The 21980-nt window shown below is 35.0% G+C and overlaps 1 long non-coding RNA gene across 1 annotated transcript; it reads right to left on the bottom strand.

Moving 5' to 3' along the window:
- Positions 1-19388: 19388 nt before the first annotated feature.
- Positions 19389-21710, bottom strand: LOC145630602 (uncharacterized). Its single transcript, XR_014112118.1, has 3 exons — positions 21440-21710; positions 20750-20821; positions 19389-19647 (listed from the first exon to the last, which is right to left on the bottom strand). It is a non-coding gene; the product is annotated as an uncharacterized LOC145630602 (long non-coding RNA).
- Positions 21711-21980: the final 270 nt, after the last annotated feature.

The raw sequence follows: 21980 nt of genomic DNA, 5'->3' as shown, positions 1-21980 counted from the left end.
TGTAAAACATTAGAACAATCCAATAAGAAATCATCATGCAATACCAACAATCAATAATAGTCAATCATCAATGCATCAATTAATCAGATTGTAAAGGGCTCTCGCTACTTATTACAATCACACAATTAATTTATCGGTATTAAACCTCATCTCTCGAATCTTGACTTAACCATTTATAAATTAACTTGCCTATTGAAACTAGACCTAAACATTAATTCTCATCTCTCGATTCTTGAATCAATATTGTCAAACTCATGCATAAAAGATAGGCCTAATCTAGTCACAGAGCATTAAATCAATCAATAGGAAATTAATCTAGCATTGATAATTAACAACAATAAATTACCCCTTCATATTATTTATTAGATCCCCATAAACCCTAGAAATTAAACTACTCACACATAATTAGATATAGACTAAGCAAAGCAATAAAATAAATCATGATCAAAGGAATAAAATAAATAACTAAGATTAAGGGAAGAGAAATCGTTACCAAAGTAAATCTGGAATTAATCAAAGAAATAAGAACAAAGGTTTAGAGAGAGATTAAGAGAGAGAAAAACTAAGTAGAGAGAGAAAGTCTAAGAGAAAGGATTCAGAGAAAGAAGTCGTCCTAAAATCGTATTACGGAGGAGTATTTATACTCCGTACAAAAATCCTAAACTAAAACAAATTAATACGACTCTAATTGTTTCCTAAATAAACACGCGCCCGATCGGGCGCGGCACCGCCCGATCGGGCGCGCCTTTTTATCTTTAATAGCTATCTCGCGCCCGGCCGGGCGCGTCACCGGGCGCTCCTCCCGCCCGGCCGGGCGCGCCTCCGGGCGCCAGCCTTTTTGGCCGGGCGGATCATTTGGGCCAATATTTGGACTTCGATTGGGCTCCAATTCTTCGGGCCAATCTGGGTTTCCTCTTTGGGTCTTGAATACTCGGTCCAAACGCCCCGGTATCACCTCTACCGAGCCCTTAATCACCGGTTCGATGGCTCCAACCGGCCCTGGGCTATAAAATCTGGTCGTGCTTCTCCAGTGCTCGTGATTGCTCCTAAATATCTCGGGAAAATACTCCAAAAGCATAAATCCCTGCAAAAGTCAACCAAATCTACGAAAACACTAGAAAACACCAATTAGTAATAAAAGTGGCTCTAAAGAGCCAAAAACACTACTAATTATGACCAAGGGACGGGGGTAAAATACTATATAAAATGAATACATCAAGTGACCATCATCTCACCCCATGGAAAATGAAAGGTGTTGGTGGTGTCCCAAAAGAACTCCACCAGAGCGCGTACTACGTGGTGACCCCCGCTTGAGGCAACCATAGCCTCGGAGGTCTCAAACAGGGCAACCAATCCGCAAGACTCCCATAGGAGTCTCGTCTCTCGATCTCTGGCGATATGCATCCTATACAAATCGCCTAGGCCATCGCAGCCAGAGCCGTGATGCCGTGTCCTCCCAGGCTCGGTTCCCCGTCTCACCCTCTCAGAAATGTGGTGGACAGGGGCAAAGAACAAGGTCTGCTCATCCCACTCTGGGAACTGACCAAGCGAAGTGGACGGTGTAGTGTCGTCCTCCACGGGCTCATGCTCCCGTCTAGTGTTTCGGGACCGTGAACCTAAGCCTCGTTGTCTAGCCATGCTACATTGTGCAAAATCATCATAAATCAAGGTTCTATAGTATCTAAAGGTTTGCCTAGCCGCATGATACTATGTTCGCAAAAACAGAGTACGTAGTACTAAAACATAGCACAAATTCAAATTGAGCATGACAGCATTTTTTCAAGTAATCAAACAATTTATTGCAACACCATAGTGATTATTGTGACAAATTGAACAAGAATTGCTAGCAAAAACATCAAGAACGAGTCACATTGTTTTTCACGACCTTAGGAGGTCCAACAATGGTGGATTGCTCATTTCTTCGCCAAATTGAGTCAAACAAGTCTCAAATTACTCCCAAGGCAATATACAAACATAAACAAGCAATTTCATGGCATAAAACTTGATAAACAAAGCAAATTGAGCATTATAAGTTTTGAATTCTCATGAAATTCGTGAATGAACATGCCAAAATTCATAAAAACCGACGTGAGTTGGAGGAAAACTTACATAGATCGGGAATATGGATGAGAAGAGCTTTGATTTGAAACAAATTTGAGCGAATTCGGTTGAGAAACGAATGAGCAACGATCAATTGAAGTTTCGACTTCTTTCGAGCAGCGTTCGCAACAAACCAGAGCACGAAATGAACTGAAAACGGGAATTTAAAGTGATTTCCATGCTGGCGCCAGTCCCTAGGCATTGGCGTCACATTCTGTGCTTGGCTCCAGACGCCAATTTCAACGCATGGCGCTAATGCCATATGTTTGGCGCTGATTGATTTTCAGAGACGCCAAAGCAGACAGCCACCTTTTGGGGTTGTGCTAGTCTTCTGCAATATATTTTGGGTTCCTTGGTACGCTAGTTAGCCCCTCTAAGCAATTTGACATGATTAGGTAATCGGCTTGATTACATGAAGTGATCGACCTGATGAAAGGATCGTCTCACTAAGCTTAAAGCGCCTAAGCATTGGCTCGTTAGCAAAAAGCACCGACATACAGGTTTATTAGCAAAAGGCACCGACATATAGGTTCAAGAGCAAAGAGCGCCGACGTACAGGCATAGCAAAAAGCAAAGTTCAGGCGAACTTTTAGAGATCGACGGGCGTGGATCTTTGGTATTTTCCTTTGGGAGATTATCGCATCAAATGAGGATGACTTCAAGAGAAGATGTCTTCGACATCATTCCCTAGCTTGCGGAAAGTTGTCACAAACAACTGAAGGTAATTTTGGGCGAAATTGTCTTCGATCATAGTTCCTGAGGCATGGAAGATGATCATAATGCGGATGAGAATTATTTCAAGAGAAATAATTTTCGATGATATTCCCTTGGACGTGGAATATTATCATTGCGGAGAAGGTAGTTTCAGGCGAAGCAATCTTCTAATTTGGAAGCAGTTACGAGGCGTAGAGGTTTTCAAGCGGGATGGCATTCTCTAGCTTGCAGGAGGTCGTCAAGACAACAGTACAGCAACAAATCGGTTACTTTCAGAGACGTGTGCTCGACGGTGCAAGATACGCGTTTCTTAACTCTTTTATCTGTTTAACTAATGCTAGTTTTGCAGGTATCGGCGTTATAAAAGTGATTTAGGATCGCAGAACGTTCTGAATCATTCTCCATCCCTATCGATACTTTGGCTTTCGTTTTCGAAACTTGCGTTTCTCCAAACTCAGTCAAAGTGGGGACTTCTGTAGACACCCATTTGTGTCTCCCCAAAACCAAACCCAGTGATGAGTACCTTTCACATCGAATCATAATCGAATGAAACGAAAGTGTGGAAAGGTCTAGTGTTGCGGAAAGTTTTATTTCTTTTCTTTTCTCTTCTCTCTGTTTTTGAAAACTTTATTTTAAGAAAAACAGCCAATCCAGTTTGGTTGTTCCATGATATGGGTCTAATAGTGGTGTAGTTGGATGGGGCTTGCAAAGACCTTTCCAACGATATATTATAAGCCCAATTCCGATGAATATTGAGGAATTTATGGCCAATTTACTAAACTGGGCCCGGTTTAAGCTTTAAGTACGGCCCAATGATTTAGGGGAGGGCCTAATATGATTTATCATTCCTAATGTAATTAGGAATGGTTTTGGTCTTCTAGAACATTCTAGAAGGTTTTATCATTCTTAATTCAATTAGGATTCTTCAGAATTTTAATTAGATCAAATAGCATTTTCGACCGAAATTATATTTTTTTATCTTCCAGTACAATAAAATTATCAAATTTTCGAAAACGCGTTAAAATCCGGTTTGGCGTCCAACCCCAGGCCTTGGCGCCTGGAATCAGGATTGGCGCCAGACGCCAGCCATTGGCGCCTGGCGCTAGCCACTGGTCCTGACGCCAATGAGCCAGGGCTGGCGCCAAGTTAGTTTTGTGATCTTCAGACTCTGTTTTGATAAATTATCTTTTTTGGATGTTTTTCTCTATAAATATCGTATCAAAAACTCCGTTTTGATGGACGGATTATCAATATTCATTCACCATTCAATCATCTACATCTATGATTCACCAATTCTTTTATTCTTAAGTTTTAATAAACTCCGTTTTCATTCATCTTCAACATTCATATATTCTTTCTAAACTTTACTCTTTAATACAAAATTCCGCATTCACAAGATCTTGATACACCTAGCCATATTCGAAGTTGCCTTCGCCCTAGACGTGAAAGGTTTTAATTTCTGAGGGTTTGGTCCCAAATCTCTATTTCAATTATTTAATTTAATTGTTTTGATTATTATTTTCCTTGAAGTTACTAACGTGTGTATTTTGCAATTAGAAAGAGATACGAGGCATCCAAGTAAGTATTTTATTGGTTTAATTGATTTCATGATGTAGATATCATGCTTAGATTGTTGTTATGATTTCTAGTATCATGTCTAGGTTAATTTTAATATCAAATATGATTGCTATGATGCCTTTTATGTTCTTTCTAATGTTTATGATTATGATTGATTATTATGATTATTTATTATGTTGCTTGATATGCATATTATTTTATATTGTTATTGCTTGATCACCTTTTATGTATGTTTAAAGGGAATTGGTACTTGCAACCACGCTTAATAAGATAATTAATAATCTTGTTAGGTTAATTGTGATTATAATTTCAAGTGATCGCCAATAATAGATTTATTTGTGCATTAATATTCAACCAACATAGATTAAACAGGTTTAGGGTTAATCCTATTGATTGCATGTTAGTCAGAAAGCGCACATGAATACGAGCAGAATAAAGTAGAGGCCTATTATTAGGGCAGGTTCAATCTCTTTTAGGTTGGATTTGTACCATCATCCCCGAACCCTTATTTGGTTCATGACCTTATGGAGTTGACGATCTCTTGGATCGTTAAGGGGTGTAACCTTCACCTCGTGAACGGTTTACAAGTTCCTTAAAAACTTGTTGGCGACTCTTTTGCTCTATCTTCTTCCCTTTTGGATGCCACCGTACTTTAGTGTATGATCACAGTGGGGTTCAAGCTAGTGGGATTTTAAAGGCTTGAAACTATTCCCTACAATGAGTAAGTATTTTCTTCATTTATTTAAAATGTGTTATTCTAGGAAAGCATGCAAAATCTTTGTAATGACACCCTATGTTAAAAAAAAAATAAAAAAAATAAAAAAAAAAAAAAAAAAAAAAAGAAGAAGAAGAATAAGGGTGATCCAATATTTAATTTCCTAGATATCTAAATATGAAGAATATTGACTATGTTGATGTCGTGTACTCGTATACTTGGTAAGCTAGCTAGTGAAGGAGCAACATTAAACGTTGAAGGAACTTGACTATGAAGCTGAAATCTGTTTAAGTTCCAATAAGCAGAATGTTCCTCAAAGAAGTTGGTAGTTGAAGTAAGGGAACTTGGTTATCAATTAGCAAGATGAATATGTGTTGTGTTTAGTAGGAGGTTCAAGAGTATGAAATGAAGAACAAATGTGGTGAACCTTATCATCTCAAAGGGTCTAAACGAAGAGCACAAATTCCACTTCATGTTCCCTTTACTTATTTTGTTCCATATGCTTCTTTATATATCCTTTGAGCTTGCGCTTTCATTTGCCTATTCATACAATCCATTTCTAACTTTTTAGCTTTGATCTTTACTTGATTTTTAACTTCTTATTTGTCAAGTTCAATTAAGGGTTTTGAAGTTGGGCCTTTAGATTGTGAGTTGGAAATTAGTGTGGAAAGAGTATCCAGTTTGAAAAGTGAGTACCTTGAGGCTTTTAGGAACAACAAGTGTTTAACCATTATATATTTACTTATTATATGGTGGTAGGTGTGACATATGACTTTATGTGTGTGTAATTTACGGAAAACAAACTTGTGGAACAATACCCTTTTTGATAAAGACAAAAGGGGGAAGAATATGTATGATGCTTATGGTATGTAGTAGTTAAGTCTAAAGTTCTTACAACATGATCTTTGAAAGTATATATATATTGATAAGGATGTGTATTGCTAAGTTTCTAACTATGTGAAGTTCCTGTGTATGTTCCTAACTTGTTCTAAATGTTATTTATCCTTGAAGAACTAAGGGGGAATAAATGTACAACGATTTATCCTTTAATGTGTGATAAGCATCATTAGTTTGTCATCATCAAAAAGGGGGAAATTGTTGAGTAATTAGGTTTTGATGATTGTAAACTAATGATGATTATCTATCTAATGTGTTTGTTAAGTTGTGCATAGAAAGAACAAGTTATACTTGGAACAGGATACAAGGAACATGAGCAGTCACATATATATATATAAGGAACCTGAGCAATATATGACAAGCAATAGAGAAACAAGAACAATGATGAGTGTTATGGTTGATAAACATGATGATGGATAAAGAACCATGAAGGTAACTATGTAAATAGGTGTTTGCATGTGTTAGCTTCATAAGGTAAGTACACTATGCATACATGAGTTGTATATGTGTAGGTGTATTTACATAAGCTTTAAGTTTAATTAGTTCTCTCACTTGAAGTTTGTTTATGACAAACAAACTTCAATCTAATGTTTCTCTTAAGTGTTTATGTGAAGACAGGAACTGACTTAGGTGAAGTCAATGGGTTGGAACATAGAAGACTTCAAGAGGAACAAGAGAGAATGAATGAACCTAAAGCAGGTTCTCCCATGAGAACCAAACCACGAAGGAACCTGAAGGTATTCTCTAACAAGATCCAAAAGGAACTTTCGGCAGGCTTTCCCACGAAAGTCGGAGCATGTTCCCTAACAGGTACATGAAGAGTTCCATGTTCCCTAATAGGTACATGAAGAGTTCCCTAACAAGAACTTAGTTCTCTAACAAGAACTATCTAAGTTCCCTAACAGGAACTTGCCCCGAGATCTAGAATACATCAATACTACAAGATTCCATAACAAGAGTTTCAAAGAAACAACATGAAGACGGAGAAATCGAAGTATATCGCTCTAGGATTCATGTAAGTATGTTGGGCATAAAAGTCAGTCTGGAACAAGTCTAAAGAACCAAGGTGAACTCATGATAGTCAATGAAATTAGAGTTACTGACTTGTCAGGAACTCAGAGACTGTCAGAGTTTCAAAACCTAATCGGAACTTAGGTCAGCACGTCGTTAAAGGTCGCAGGTCGAATTTAATGATATAAATATTTACCTAATACGTGCATATCTTTTAGGGATTTGGTTTTACAGAATAAAAATATTTATTTTCTAATAAATCCCTTTTGGAAAAAGATAAGTTATTTTTGGAAAATATTTTCAGTAAAAAAAGTTTTAAATAAAATCTAATTTTATGGCAAGTATATCTTTTGTTAAAAGATATGGTAATTATATCTTTTGTAAAAAGATATGGTAAGTATATCTTTTATAAAAAGATATGGCAAGCATATCTTTTGTTAAAAAGATATGGTAAGTATATCTTTTGTTAAAAGATATATTAGTATATTTGAAAAATATAAGATTTAGATAAAATCTGATTTTATGGTAAATATATCTCATTATTATTGATAGAATATATTCTTAAAAAAAGATATATTTTTGGAAAACTTATATTTGGAAAATATCTTTTATTTCTATCTTTTAATAAAACTTATCTTTTATGAAAAGAATAATTTGGGTGTACTATAAATATGCTCATATGTATTCATTCAAAGTTGAGGCTGATGAAGCTTAGTGGTCGTGCTTAATGGTTTCATCCTTCACCACGAAGCTAAGTCAAACCTCCAGGTCAAAGTTCCAGTCAGGTTCCAGTTACAGTTCGTCCAGTAAGTTCCAGACAGATCTTGAAGTGTCCAGCATATTAGTTTTATCTCTTTATTCATTTATATGTATTTAGAGTTATTCTTTGAGAGCTTGTAATTGTGAAAAAGGGTTTTGAGTGTTTTATGTATTGGGGTGTGAGAGTTCGTGATGATTCTCGTTATAATTATTTTGTAAGAGTGCAATGTGTGAGCTTCTAGGTGAGGCCAATTGAGCTTCTATTGTGAGGCCGAGTGGGTAGTACTTTGGTGGTACGAGTGAATCTAAGTGTGGTACTTAGATTGGGTAGGTTAGGGTCCTATCAAGTAGCAAGTCCAGTGAGGAACTTGTGAAATAAAGGTCCGTGTCTAATAGGTTGTAACTTGGTGTTTGCCCTATTATAGTGAAGTGTGTTTGAAATCCCTAAGATAGGGTCGAGGTTTTACTTCCAGTTGGGCCCTGGATGGTTTCCTCGTAAAATCCGCTTTGCATTGTCTAAGTTCCTAACAGCAATCAGTTTTATATTCCGCGAAAAGTAGGCACTAGGAACATACTACAATTCACCCCCCCTCTTGTAGTATATCATCCGAATTAACAGATGGCTATTCATAATTCCCAATATGGGAATCCCATAGGGTTTGCAAACAAGGGAAAACACCAAGTCAATTCGATATCCTTTTTGCAGACACAATTGACTTCTATTAGCCAGAAACTAGACATTATTAATAATTCTAATTCATCTTCCGTTGCTAATGTTTCTGCTATTGGTACTAACTCTACAATATTTTGTGAAAATTGTGGTCTTGTAGGTCATTGGGCACATGACTGTAGGAGTTCAATTGAGAAGATTAATGATTTTCAAACCTATAAGCAAATTAGTCCATACTCTAACACCTACATTACAGGGTCGAAAAATAACCAAAATATGTCGTACAATAGTACGAATGTGCTTAACCCTCTACCACAGGTACAACAACCACAACAGAGGTACTACCAACCTCCACATGAGAGACCACAACAGGTTGTTACTCCTCCATTTGATTCTGGCATATCAGAAATCAAAACGATGTTAGCCAATATGCAGAAGAAGATGCGGAATAGAGATGCGCAAATTGACTCATTAATAGCACATAATAAAATAATAGATACTCAGATTGCGCAACTTTCCTTTACTCTACAAACTCGCCAGCATGGAGCCCTACCATCACAGCCAGTGAAACAACAGAATACGCAAATGCAATTACTTTGAGGAGTGGTTCACACTATGATGGGCCTCCTATGCCCAAAGATGATGAACCTTCTACAACAAAAATTGCTAATCTTGATCCTGTTAAACCAAACAATGTTGTTACTAGCCTTGCAGGGCTACCGGGTAAAACTAACTTTTCTGATAATTCTTTGCAGGGTAAACCCCAGGATAAGAGTGGATATGTGCAGGGTCTTGCTATCAAACTTCCATTCCTTAATAGACATTTAAAGAGTAAGTTGGATAAGCAATTTGGTAAGTTTCTGGAGGTTGTGAAGAATTTGTAGGTATAAAAATTCTAGCGTAGTCGTCAACTACGGGCTACTATAGTCGACTATAATAAGAGATTAAATCTCAACCGTTTATTTGTTAATTGACTAATCCTAGGCGTTCAATTCGACACCTCAAAAAAACAGTCATCAAGTCTAGTCATTAAGTCTTGTTTGGTTAAATTAATTTGTTCAAACGCTTGGTTTTTTTTTTTTTTCTCTTTCATAAAGTTGAATAGTATCTTCCAAATAATAAATATTCATCTTCAACCTGTATCATCTAAAACCTTCATGTTCAACCTACCACATTCATTCTTCTGATTCAAGTTAATTAAATTCTTATATTTAGTTTAATTTCATAGATTATAATCAATTTAATTATTTGTATCATTGTATAAAAAATCACTTAATTTGATTTCGTCACTTAATTTTGTAAGATGAATTTGTCAATAAAAACTTCAAAGTTCTAATAATAATCAAGTTAAAGTAATTTATTTTAAGATTCGAATAATAATTATTTCAATATTAATTAGTCAAAATTATATTGTGCTTGATTTTGATATAATTTCATGATTCATCCGATTTTTTTTTAATAGCAATCCGCTATTGTTAAATGTTAGGTTGGAGATGACTATAGGTTGAAGATGAATAATATTGTTATATTTTATTATTTTACAAAAATCCTTTATTAGGTGCATTTTTTAGGGAAATAGACATTCCCTATTTCCTTATACATGTAATGCTCAATTATTAGATAATTATTAGACTTTTTTTTTTTTTTGAATAGAGATAATTATTAGACTTTGTATAATTAATTTAAGGAAAATATAATAGGATATCAAAAGATTATTTTGTATTTCTTTTTTTGTACGTGAAGTAGACAAGTAGCTAGGCTTTAATATTGATTCTTTTGTATTCCTAAATATAGGATTTCACTTTTAACTATTTTGTTAAATAAGAATATTGTCAAACAAAAAGTTTTTTTTTTTTTTTTTGAAACATTTAATTACGAGTACCAATTTTAGGCAAATATAATTTAAAGTTAAATAAGATTCTTTAGGCAATGTATCATGTTCATGTACAATAATCATTTGTCCAAAATTGTACTTGATGGGTTTTTTTAATCATAATCACCATTGATGAAGGACTTTAAAGCTCTAAAAAAAAGGGAAATGAGATAGAAAAGGAAAAAAATATATTGTAGTTAGTTAGGCATAAATTGCGGAAATGAGGGATTTTTTTTTTGTTTTTTTTTAAAGGAAGTTAGGCGTAATTTAGGTTTTTTATTTTATTTTTGATAAATTTTATCTTCATTTATCTATACTTAAGATATTTTCACAAAAAAATATCAATACCTACAAAATTTTGTTAAAATCTTATAATTATGTTAATTGGATATTTTTACCACAAAATATACTTTTACTGCTATAAATAATTATATGTCATACTTTTTTAGCATGTATAATTGTTTTTTTTACAAATATAAATAATGTACTTGCATATTCATAGAATCATTTATTTATATTATTTTAATCAGTTTTTTATTTCACTTATTTTTTAAAAAAAAATGTTGTTGCTTTTTTTTTTTCAATTCTACATTTATTTTGAATCCCTTTTTTTTAGTTCTTTCAAAAAAAAATCCCTTTTTTAAGTTGGGTAGTTTTTAAAAAAAAATTGGGTAATTTTTTACTTACAAAAATTACTAGTTGAATAGTTATTTTTAAGATATTTTCTTATTTATAATTTTTACTAGCCCGAAAATATAATATGCTTATTCACTTTAATACATTTTCATATTTGGTAAATAAAAAATGTACTATGTGTATCTCAACTTTCTCAATATGACTGATCATATATTAGTGGTTCCATAATTATTGCAGTGTATAAATAGTGTAATTTTGAGCTTATAAAGTTATAGCTTGCCTTATAGTTTCAATTTTAAAATATTGATGAAAATATTAATGAAATATTTTTAAAAATAAATGAAATAATTCAAAAGGCAACTATTTGAAATCACTTTTTTTTTACGGGAAAATTGAAATCACTTTAGGGCTTGTTCACATTTACTGAACTGAGCTGAACTGAATTGATTGGAGCTGAACTAAACTGATTGGAGTTGAACTGAACTGAACTGAATTGAGATGAAATGAATATTTTATGAGAGAGGGAAATTAGGAGCTGAACTGAACTGATTGGAGCTGAACTGAACTGAACTGAAATTTAATAAATGTGAACAGGCCCTAATAGTAAACAAATGTTAAGTTGCAAAAATTACATATATGTCTTCAATGACAAAGGAATACATGTATATTATCCGATTATGCTAATATATATTTAGCCAAGGTCAATCGAATAGTCTTATTAATTCAATAAATAATACAACATCTTACGCAAATTTTTGTTGTGTTAGCTAAAGTTTAAAAATGTTTGAAAATGTTTTTTAAAAATACAAAAAGTGTGCACACCTCTTTGTTGCACATAATGTGTAACAGGGGAAGTATATTTAATTAATCAAGAATTGACTTAGTATGATCTAACTGTGGTTTAATCTATCAAAATTTATCCACATTCGTTATTTAGTTTATCAAACCTCGATTTGACCCGATCTGGCTTAAGGTGTTCTTGTTTTGTTATTGTGTTCTAGTCAACCAAACTTGACTCATATTTCACACGAGCCTAGAGACGTCAAAACCTAACCCGACTGACCCGATTTGAAATTGGCCCGAAAAAATATCCTATTCATATTTTGACTCGTATGGACTTAATAATTTAGTAGACTCAAGTTTTGAAATTAAATCCGACTTGACTTTACCCTACCTGACTAAAATTTGACCCAAGTCTGACCTGGCCTGAATTTCATCCAACCAAAATTTACCTGCTGCAAACTTGTTTGTAACTCGACTAGACACAAACAGAACCCAAAACATTACCCGACCCAAAATTGACTCGAATCAAACACGAACTACAACCGAAAAAATATAAAGTCCGTCATAATTCGAATCGAACTTGACCTAACCCGACTTGTAAGTAAAAATAATCAACATGATCCGACTTGAATTTGACCTGAAACCTGACATGACCCGACCTAAACCAGACTTGAATACCTTATTTGACAGCTCTATGCTGCAGTACGCTGCTTTAGTGGTACATAGCAGTATGCGACATTTATAATAGAATTTTTGAATTTCTCATATATAGAATTACAAATACATGAATTATTAATTTTGACAATTCAATTATAAATTTTCTCATATTTTTAACATTTTTTATACCACTTTCGTATATGATATAGTGAAATGTTGGTGCCTAATTAACTTTTGAACTATGCAAATTATCCTTTAAGTAGTTAAGTTTACATAAGATGATTTTTTTTTTTAATATTTACTCCAATTTAAAATCTCAATCTATACAAGGATCGTTGTGTAAGGTAATGTTTTTAGTGAGTAACTATTTCCAGTATTTAAATTTAAGGAAAAATACACTTTAATAATCCCAATTATGGGTGATTTACCTATAATAATCCCAACTACCGTTTATTCTACAATAATCCCAACTATTAGGTCGGTTTTCCTCCAGCGGTCCCAAACCGGTCAACAAAAGTCAACAACCTATTATTGTAGGCTGTTTGACACATGTCAGCGTGTGAGTGGTTCCAAAAAAAATAAAAAAAAGAAAAAAAAAAGAAAACTAAAAAAAATAAAATCTGGCAGCCACCTCCACCACCTGCCGCCCAAACACCACCTCCAGCCCTAACCACCACCTCCACCTCCTTCCGAACACCTAAATCGCACCACCTCCGGCCCTAACCACCACCTCCACCTCCTGCCGACCACCTAAATCGCACCACCTCCAGCACCAACACCCCCGAAACCCCTGAATCGCACCACCAACACCCCCGAAACCCCTTAATCGCACCACCAACAACCCCGAAACCCCTAAATCGCACCACCAACATCCCCGAAACCCCTAAATCGCACCACCAACCGCACCCCCGAAACACCTAAATCGCACCACCAACACCCCCTTGCCCGTGAAACCCTTGCGCGTCACAACCAGTCGCACCCCTGAAACCCTCGCCTGCGAAACCACCAGCAGCCCCAAATCGCCCCGAAACCCTTGCCCGTGAACTGATTGGAGCTTGAATCCGCGACACCCCGCCGGAAATTACTTCACGAGATCGCAGGCGGTGGTCGGGTTAGCTACGGGGCTGGGATTCGGGATGGTTGAACTCCCGATGGTCAGATTTGGGAATAAAGGGTGGTTGTCGTGGCTGAAAGGAGGAGGGGGTGGCGGGCTAGGCTGAGCTGATTTTTCTTTTTTTTTAATTTTTTTTTAAATTAAGCCAATCAGGTTCTGACATGTGGCAATTAAAAAACCAAAAAAAAAAATTTACCATTTCAGCAGGTAACCGGTTTTTGGGACTGCTGGAGGAAAATTGACTTAATAGTTGGGATTATTGTAGAATAAACGTTAGTTGGGATTATTGTAGGTAAATCGCCCATAGTTGGGATTATTAAAGTGTATTTTTCCTAAATTTAATTTGGGATTTCTACTTTAATAATAAGAACCATGATTATACAAATTAGATCTTGGTTGGATAGAGTGACATTAAATCTAGTCAAGAGTACTAAAATGGAACCACTATGTTTTAGGTATGCCCAAATATAACTTAGGTATACCCAAATTGGGAATCATTTTATACACCCTGATCTATGTTTCAATCAAGAAGTCATACATTAACAAATAAAAATCAACTTTTGAGTTCACCCAAAATTATTGTTAGATGCTACGTACATTCAAGTATATGTTTTAACCATGTGTTACGTACTATGTACATTTAAGTTTATGTTTTAGACCTTATCAAGTAGAGCGCAACCCGATTTTGGCGGGTTTTGGAAAGTTTTTTTCCGCCCGGAATGGCTTGGCCCGAAAAATTTTTAAAAATTGGGTGGACTAGGGAAATCAATTCAATGCAGTTTTAGATATCTTTTTTACCGGCCCCGAAATTCGCCCGAAAAGCATGTATGGTTTGGGCAGGTTTGGGCACCTATATTCCGTCCCGGCCCCAAGAATGACTTATTTTTTTGCTCTCGGCCCGGCCTGCCCTGCCCCGCCCATTGATCACCTCTAATATGTTTTAACCATGTCTTATCTTTGTCAATTATCCTTACCATGTCTTATCTAATATGTAGACACCCATTTGTGTCTCCCCAAAACCAAACCCAGTGATGAGTACCTTTCACGTCGAATCATAATTGGGCCTGGTTTGAGCCTTATATGCGGCCCAATGATCTAGGGGAGGGCCTAATATGAATTTATCATTCCTAATGCAATTAGGAATTGTTTTGGTTTTCTAGATTCTTCTAGAAGGTTCTTTTCATTCCTAATTCAATTAGCATTGGTAAATTGACTTTGGTTGACTTTTTAGAGTTTTAATCAGAATCAAAGAATTTTTTTTGAGGAAAATACGATTTTATCTAGGGGTGAGCAAACCGGGTACCCGGTCAAAATTTTAGGACCCAGACTTGGAATTGGTAGGAACCGGGTCCTAAAATTCGGAACCGGAATTGGAATTGGTTTAACCGGGTCCTAAAATTTAGGAATTGGAATTGGTACCATCGGGTACCGGTTCCGGTTCCGGTTCCGGGTACCCACTTATGTATGTAATTTTTAAAATATAATACAAAATTATAATTCTTATTTTAGTTAGTATCATTATTAGTGTTTAATACTTATATTTATATATGCATTAAGCTATTTGTATTCATGTTAGGTATTAATAATACTTTTTTATTTTACAAATTAGATACATTTAACATACATATTTTTATTATCTAAAATTTATTTAGTTTAGGATATATTGGGTAACCGGGTACCCAACCGGTTCCGGTTCCAAAAAGTTGAGAATTGGAATTGGAATTGGTTATAACCGGGTCCTTAATTTATTACCCGGAATTGGAACCACCGGGTCCAATCTCGGTTCTGGACCCGCCGGTTCCTAACCAGTTCCGGTTCCAATTCCGGGTACCCGGAATTTTTGCTCACCCCTAATTTTATCCTCATGTACGACAATTTCTATCTGATTTTAAGAAAACGCTTGAATTTCTGAGTCAGCACCAAACGCTAGTTGTAGCGCCTGGCGCTAGCATTGGCGCATGGCGCTAATGTTGGCGTCTGGCGCCAATGGCCGGCGTTGGCGCTAACATCGTTTTATTCGCGTCAGAACTCTGTTTTGATATTTTATCTTTTTGGCTGATTTTCTCTATAAATAACGTGTTAAAAACTCCGTTTTCATTCACCAATTCTCATCAATTCTTATTCTCTCTTTCACCAATTCTCATCAAGATTTTCTTGATTACTCTCTCTCTCTTTTTCTAAACTAGCCTTCTCTCAAATATAAAAATTCCGCACTCATTAGATCTAGATACACCTAGTCATATTCGAAGTTGCCTTCGCCCTAGACGTGAAAGGTTTAATTTCTGAGGGTTTGGTCCCAAATCTCTATTTCAATTATTTAATTTAATTGTTTTATTATTTTCCTTGAAGTTACTAACGTGTGTATTTTGTTATAAGAAAGAAGTACGAGGCATCAAAGTAAGTATTTTAATGGTTTTTATTGATATTATGATATAGAGTTCATGCTTAAGTTGTTATTATGATATTCCTAGTATCATGTATAGGGTAAATTTAATACTAAGTATGATTGTTATGATGCCTTCTATTTTCTTTCATAATATTCATGTTAGTATCATGTTAGGGCTAAATATATGATTTTTATTGCTTAGTAACATGCTAAGGTTTGTTATTAATCTTGTTAGTATCATGCCTAGGATCTTGCTATTATTATGCTTTAACATGAACATGTTTATGATTATAATTTTTATTATTTCTATGATGATTATTATAATTATTGTTATGATGATTATTATTATGTTGCTTGATGATATTTATTTTTATTGTTATTGCTTGATCACACCTTTTATTGCCTGTTTAAAGGGAATTTGTACTTGTAATCACGCTTAATAAGGTAATTGATAATCTTGTTTAGGGTTAATTTGATTATAATACAAGTGATCGCCAATAATAGATTTATTTGTGCATTAATATTCAACCAACATAGATAAACAGACTTAGGGTTAATCCTTTTGATTGTATGTTAGTCAGAAAGCGCACATGAATATGATCAGAATAAAGTAGAGGCCTATTATTAGGTCAGGTTCAATCTCTTTTAGGTTGGATTTGTACCTTCATCCCCGAACCCTATTTGGTTCAAAACCTTATGGAGTTGACGATCTCTTAGATCGTTAAGGGGTGTAACCTTCACCTCGTGAACGGTTTACAAGTTCCTAAAAAACTTGTTGGCGACTCTTTTGCTCTATCTTCTTTCCCTTAGGACGCCACCGTACTTTAGTGTATGATCACAGTGGGGTTCAAGCTAGGGGATTAACGCTTGAAATATTCTCTACAGTTTTTGGCGACTCCACTGGGGACGATTTCTATTTTAATTCCTGAATTTGTTTCAGCAATGATTTAGAATGAGTGGATGAGACTCGAAACATTCTAAGTATTTCATGTGCGTAATTTTGATTAACATTATTGTCATATGCATAAAAAAAGATCTCATTGGAAAGACCATCCGTAATGAGTTAAAACATAGGATTTTACACGTAGGAAATTTGAGAAATATCTTTCACAACTAAGTCCGAAATAACACTGCGCGAAACTGGAAAATTTTATCGAGCACAGAAAGCTGCTGAGGCATGTAGGAATTAGCGTCAGCGACCAGAGTATTGGCGCCAGACATTTAACTATAGCGCTAGACGACAGGCATGTCGCCAGGCGCTACATCTAGAACCTGGCGCCAACCCCTTTTTGCTGGCGCCAAATTCTTCCAACACCGAGCCAGAAATATGCGTTCTAATTTCGACCAGTTTTTCGCATTGTTTGCTCGATCCTACTTCCTGATAGAGTTTTTCTCACTTTTCTGAAACCCATATGTGTTCTACATACGGACATAACCCTCTGGGAATTCATGCTCCATCTACCTGATTGAACGCTTTGAGCAACAAAGGGTACATCTGAGATTGTTGAATTCACCAAACCATGGAAGCGAGTTTTTTCTAAAACTCGCGGTGTCCCATCCACTCACGCCAACCTTTCACGGTTAGGCTTCCGCGCGGTGCATCTGGACAATTAACCATGGACCCTCTATTGACTAAACCATATCCCGAACTTTAGAGAACTAGAGCCATGGTTAGGTTGCAAACTCATTGCATCATATCGTGTCTACTTAACTAATTGTGCATTATTTGTTGTGCATATACTATGTTTTCTTAACCGTTTGTTTGACTTGTGTTGAGATTAAATAAATTAATGACTTACAGAACTTTGCCTAATTAATTAATTAATTTGAGTAAATAAAGTCTAATATTTTAATCAGAATTGACCTAGTATGACTTTAGGCATACCCCTGTTGATTAATAACACCGAAAACAGTTCCAGATTGAAGCTCCAGCAATGGCGCCAAAGTCTGGACTGTAGCGCCACTCTGTGGAGTGTGGCGCCCGGCGACAGCTCTGTCGTCTGGCGCTACACTACAAAGAGAGGCGCCAGTTCGGATTATTGATCGAGTCATCACCTAGTGTCTAATTAACCAGTTTGCTAATTAATTCGATTAAATTTCGCTGTCAATAATACTTTGTCAAGTCATTAATTGAGTCTAGACACATAGTCTAGCCACATGGTCATGACACGAGTATTAACATGACACCTACACTTACTAGTCTTAGCACACACTTTGATTATATATCACCAAGACCATGTCTTAGGTTCATGCATGAGTCGGTTTTTCCGTCATTTGAGTTGGGGGTACATTCTATTCCTAATTTCTTCATATCCCTCCATCTACGTCATTTTTCTTCATATTCTATTCCAACCTTTCTTCACTTCTTCCATCCATTGCATGTTGAATAAAGTTTGAGTCAAATAATTAACAATAAATATCCCCAAATTCCTTTTCCACAGTACTTGGTCGAGGAGAGAAGGGCGATTAATCAAGGACAACCTCTTTATTCAAGTTTCACTTTTTGATAAACCAATTCGTCAAAAGAGGAAGGCTAGAAAGATAATGGCAAGTCAAGAAGAGGTCAATGAACTTATGAATCAATTGAATGACGTGACTGAGGTGTTAAAGGCTTTAACCCTCAAAATTGATGACCCTGTGAAGCAACAACAAATGAAGCTCATGCAAGAAAGCTTGAGCAAGCTATCTAGTGACTATAAATTTCAAGGCATTAGTTCACAAGGGGTCTCGCTGGACAAGGAACTTCTTCCGCATAAGTTCAATGCCACTGACATCCCAAAATTCAAGGCAACAAATAACCCTTAGTTTCATCTAAGAGCTTTTGAAACCATAATGAGTATTAAGGGTATTGATAAGAAAGTGTTCCCCTCTATATTTTCTCTATCTCTTGAGACTGTTTGTCAACAATGGCTCTTTTCCCTTGACAAAGAGAAAACCTCTTCTTGGGAGTCAATAACAAATGCTTTACTACTAGAAATATGATTTTGGGCAACAAAAAAATTTGTCGCCCAAACACTTGGGCAACGACCTCCAACTCGTCGTGAGCTCGTCGCACAAGGGTCGACGCCCATGCATGTTTGAGCGACGAGCTGGTCTTTTGTTGCACAAAACCTATTTTGGGCGACGAGTTAGGTTGTTGCCCTTCTTACATATTTGGGCTACAAAAGATTATTTCGTTGCCTATGTTGATTAACTTAGGGCAACAACTTTTATTTGTCGTCGCCCAAAGGCAATTTCACAGCAGCACAAAAAAAGGTAAGGGCAACAACAATGGTGTCGCCGAAAACCTGTTTTAGGCACGGACATTTTATGTTTGTTGCCCAATGTTACAAGGCAGCAGGTTTATCATGCAATGTGCAAGCATTTTTTTTTTTTTGCCCAAAATTATATTTGGTATGTGGGCAACAAATTATTTATTGTTGTTGCTACCAATTTCTCATCTTCATCATCAAACTTGTTTTACTTTCTAAACACTTACATTTCATGATTCCGAGATATAAAATAATCTTCTTATGATAACAATCATTAGTATAATAGTAATATACGTTGATCCATGTTCAATACATGGAAATCAAAATTACATCTATATTTATATTGTTCTACTAAGAAAACTATACAAAGTTAAATTTGTCAATCACTAGATAATACCCACTAAGCCACTATATATAAGTAATAGAGATCACAAATATATCCAAAATGTACTTCATGTTCCTTACTCCTTAGCTTGTTACAATAAAGTCATCATCCCTTGTTCCTGAAAGGCAATAAAACAAAATCAAATACACATGATTATAAAAATATCATCAAAAGTATCAGGAAAAATTAAGAATAATCTCAACTAGCTAAAAGTATAAATTCTAGCAACAGATTGAAAATTTTAGTTCTCTTAAAATTAATTAGGAGTCATATACATACTTTATAATACACATTGTGTCCACTTTTCGTACGTTTTTTATAATACACATCGTGAACTACCAATATCATCCACTTTTCGTACGTTTGATTTCTTTAGTCATTCAACAAGATATAATTCGTGCTCATAAGGTCAAAGACAAAATTGTATACTTTCATCAAAGTGATAAAGAATAACATGATAGTTTAGTTTCTCTTTGGTTATAATATCGCCAATGAACAAACTATAAGAACTATCATATTCTGACTATTTATCTCTACCAAAGCCCAGCTAAATTCAAGGAAATAACATCAAACCCCATTGAATATGGGTCCAAACTCTAGAAGATTAAATTTTATGGGAATGATCTGACCTTTTTTCTAAATTATGAAATTGTTTAGTATCCCATTAATTAAAGATGTATGTTAAACATGTATAGAAGAAGGAAGTAAAGATACCGAGTGAACTAAGAAGAGTGAACTAAATTTTTTTTTAAAAAAAAAAAACTGAATTGAAAAGGAAAAAAATGACGAAATACATACAGATCTATATTTTTTGTTGTACTTAAAATAAGTCTAAAAATAGCTTAAAGAGAAAACATTAGCACATCAGTTTTCATCTTAGTAGTATTTCAGTAACAATTATTCATGACAATCAATTTCTATTACTCATGTTAGGCCCTTCCATTCCTAAGACCATGACATATAATCATATACCACACCCAAATGTCAAGAGGTCAATTAAGTTCATCTAGAATTCTTATAGAAGATGATAGTCACCTACTCAATTAGTTTTATAGCTATTTCATTAACTATAGTAGGTACTGAGGTACATTGCCATACTATGACACAAGATTGATTAACCCACAATAATTAAACAAGAAATGTTTCTCAAATGGCACATTATAATTGCAAATAATCTGGATAGAAGGAAGAATTTAGTAAAAGAGGTAGCATAAACTTACTTTATGGTCTTCAATTCTCATATAATATCGTGTAGATAGGATCTTGTTGCACTTCAATATGCTCAAATGACCCTTCATTTAAAAAAAAATAAAATAAAATCAAGACAACATTAATTCATACTCCAGGCACAGAAATTCTAGTAACAAATTACAGAAAAATAACAGAATTGTAGTCTTCGATCTTTATGATTTTCTTAATCAATGTTTTTATATTCAAATATATGTGGTAAATTGAAGTGTATGAGGAATGGATTTATAACAGGATACCTCTCTGTTGCAAGATATTCAAAACACATCAAACCTAACACAGAGTTGAATTTGAACAAATCAACACAAAACTAACCCATCATAATTTACAAAAAACGCTATCAAAAAATTAACCACAAAATCAATAAAGTTACAAAATAAAAACAACAATTAGAAAAATATGACCAAAGTATAGTACATCAAATCAGATCCCAGAAAAAGTACAACAAACACAACAAAAATTAAGGGTGAAAACAAAATTCTAGCATTAAATTTCATGTTACAATCTGATAAATAATCATTCAAAACTTCGGTACCCATAACGGCATAACCATTAGTTCAATAGTCCACATCAAAATATCCCTAATAAGTAATGTTGAAACAAAACCTAGATAACGAAATTGATGTTAAATTACCAAAGATAAAAAGAAACGAAAATCAAACCTTGGAAAATTTTACGACAGACGCGAGAGAACTCCTGAGCCGTTTCAGTGAAGGAGAGAAACAGAAATGGAGATGGAGTTGAGAGATGAAGATAATGAAATAGATTTAGGGTTCTAAGGGAAAGAGAGGTGGGATACTGGGATCTTTGAGACTTTGGTAAAAAAAAATTTAAATATTACTGAAACATAGCTTGAAATTAGAATTTTGAGGTGAAAATTTAGCAGCGCGGAAAAAATTCCGCTTAATTTTTCACAGTTTTGGGCAACGGTTTGAATTGTTTGTAGTCCTTTATCTCTATTAAGGGCAACGAATTAGGAATTTTTGTTGCACAATGTTACATTTTGGACAACAAAATATATCTGTGTTGGCGTGTTGCCTATAATTGCATTTGGGCAACAAACCCAATAACTTGTTGCCCAATATGTTAAAATGGGCAACAAATCTGACTGCTCGTCGCCCATTTGTTTTATAGGGCAACGACTCTATTTTCGTTGCCCAAGCTATAAAATAAGGGCGACCAAATTAATTTTCGTTGCACATG

Source organism: Chenopodium album, chromosome 5 (genome assembly GCF_948465745.1).
Source record: "Chenopodium album chromosome 5, dcCheAlbu1.1, whole genome shotgun sequence".
Lineage (NCBI taxonomy): Eukaryota > Viridiplantae > Streptophyta > Magnoliopsida > Caryophyllales > Amaranthaceae > Chenopodium > Chenopodium album.
Note: the sequence above shows the minus strand (reverse complement) of the source record. Positions and strands in the feature narration are given on the sequence as shown.